General features: G+C 38.1%; 1 protein-coding gene and 1 long non-coding RNA gene across 7 annotated transcripts in view; one reads left to right on the forward strand and one right to left on the reverse strand.

The window, feature by feature from the left end:
• ZFHX4 (zinc finger homeobox 4) overlaps nucleotides 1–2,500 on the reverse strand; it is a 156,924-nt gene that overhangs the window by 127,856 nt on the left and 26,568 nt on the right. The window lies entirely within an intron of this gene.
• Nucleotides 577–2,500, forward strand: part of LOC140001853 (uncharacterized) — a 6,496-nt gene continuing 4,572 nt past the window's right edge. The window contains exon 1 of the long non-coding RNA XR_011807458.1: nucleotides 577–735. This is a non-coding gene — a long non-coding RNA (uncharacterized lncRNA). The remainder of the gene's footprint in view (nucleotides 736–2,500) is intronic.

Here is a 2,500-nt window from a genome sequence, read left to right on the forward strand (position 1 = left end):
CTTCTAAGGTTCTCATTTTATGAAGTAAATCAGCTTACTACAAATCTTCCTTGTGCAAAAGCCCTCAGCAGGTAGCTGGCTATCCCTGATTAAGCACCAATCACAATTCTTCCCCACACTTCAGTCACCTCAATGGGCGACGGAACAGAAATTAATATTTACTGCAACCAGTCCCATCATCCTAGGGGAGAATCGCATGCACTCAGTTTTTTCATTGCAAAACGTAATGAACACCATTTCAAATACCATTTTGATGTTATCAATCCTGGTGAGTTGCCCATCTCTCAACCACTGCCTCAATCAACATCTCCCCTAGCTTAACAAATCATACGCAAGCACTACTGATGAAAATCCTTCAATCATTTCTTGCAGGCAGGCATCTTAGACCATAAACTCTCTTTGTTGAGAACAAGATGCACTCTATAAAAGCCATATCAGTGTCTGGCAGCAGGGTAAAGCACCAGAGGAAAGTTGGGCATACACTGGTTAATAGTCTGCTTTGCTTTCCTTTTTTTTTTTTTTTTTTTTTTTTTGGGGGGGGGGGGGGGGGGCGGGGGAGCCTGCAAGGCTCCAGCCACTGTAATAGTAGCCTGATTACAGCCTAAGCCACTCCGAGTCCTTGCAGATCTCTCAGCTTGCAGAATGATGGCACTGTACACAACAGCTGAGTACTCTGAAACTTTAGTGTTTATTTTCAGCCTGTGATATAGACTTTGCCTTGCTTTTAAGCAGGAGGTAAGTAATCTTCATTCCAGTCATAAGTCAGAGTGATAGATCTCATTAATTTTAGACGAAAACAGAAACCAATTTATCAGATAAGTTTTCAATTAAGTATAAAAGTTTGATTACATCCTGAAAACTATTGTTTTAGATATCTCAAGCATGAATGTTTTCTCCAACTTTTCATTTACAAGAAGAGAAAATCTAATTTTAAAACTTTTAATTGTTATACAAAATATATTTATATACATAAAAGCCAGGTGCTATATCCCTGCATACAGTCATTCAGTGTGATTTTGGGATGAAAAAAAAAAAAAAAAAAAAAAGAAATCCTTGCCTAGGACAGGCTTCAGTGAAGGTCATGGAGATACTAAGTATGAAGGATAGCTGTTTAATTTTTTTTTTTTTAAGTGTAATCAAATCTAATCTTGTCAGCTAAATCACAGAGAGGAAGTGATCGGTTTGAGATACATCAGAAGATTTGCATAGAATGAAAATGAATCAAAATTAGTTTTGGTATCTGAAATGGCTAAAATGACAGCCTAATTGCTCCTGAATCAAACGTCACAAAGCTCGGTATATAATTTTAATCATTGATGAGATTCAGGTTAATTATGCTCATGGCACACATGCAATTTAAAAACCTTTTGAAATAATCTGATCACAAAGAGCATGAAAATGGAATAATTCTCTAATTAGTCCACAGACAAGCATGTTTACCTTCCTGTTTGGCAAATCTGCACAAATAGTGTGTGCATCCTGAAGAAAGCCTACATGATTCTCCTCTTCAGGCCTTATCTACAGTTAAAAATTGCACAAGGACAGTTACACCAGAAAGCAAACCCCAGCCCTTCCATCTGTAGCAGACTGGTATAAATGTCTTTATACTGGTATCTCTCAACTCTGACACAAAAGGATAAACAATGCTGGTATAAAGCATTTTTATATGTAGTCACTCAGCAACTGCAGTCGTTGAGACTATTTCAGTCACACGTAAACACACATGCAAGCATGAAGACACGCACTCAGCTGGCACCAACACGCAGGCTAGAAGTTTTCTGGAACATTGCAGAGGAAAACAAGCAGTAGTAGTTTTTTTTGGTGTTTTTTTTTTTTTTTTTTTTTTTTTTCCACAGTGATATAGGGATGAATGTGTAGTAACTCTGTCCTATCCAGAACCACAAAGGGATTAGTCAGGATGAAAACTCTTTTAAAGGGTAGATAAAGAAGGAGTTAATATAGCAAAAGAAGCCAGATGTAACTGCCTTAAACTATTCTAGCCCTATCTGTGGCTTCCCATTTAACCTTCTCTGCTTGAAGCAAGCTTTCCCCATACTGTGGTATCCCAGGGCATCAGTGTCCAGCACACAAGCAAAAACAGTTGCCAGAATAGTTGTGGTCATGCACACTATACATTGACCAGGATGGTATTTATGAGCATTAAGTAAATTTAGGCAGCTACAAAATGGGTTCTGCAGTCCAGCATTTCACCCTTCCCCTTCTTCCCACAGCCCTGCACTGAAGAGTCCTGCTGTTGCAATTTCTAGTCTTAAAGGAGACTACTTCTGCCTACTTAGCAGAAGTAGGCTAGATTTTTAAATCAACCATCACATAGCTAAAGTACAAAACAAAAACAGCACAGTAATAAGCGTCATAACATGTTTCCCGTTACTTAATCAACATTTTTAAATAAACTGCACATTTAGAGTTATCAGGCTCCCTTACATAACTTCAGTATTAATCAGTCCTAAACAATGACATCAGCCCTCTGATCACAATT

The sequence above is a fragment of the Anas platyrhynchos genome, chromosome 2 (genome assembly GCF_047663525.1).
Source record: "Anas platyrhynchos isolate ZD024472 breed Pekin duck chromosome 2, IASCAAS_PekinDuck_T2T, whole genome shotgun sequence".
In the NCBI taxonomy this organism is placed as follows: Eukaryota; Metazoa; Chordata; class Aves; order Anseriformes; family Anatidae; genus Anas; species Anas platyrhynchos.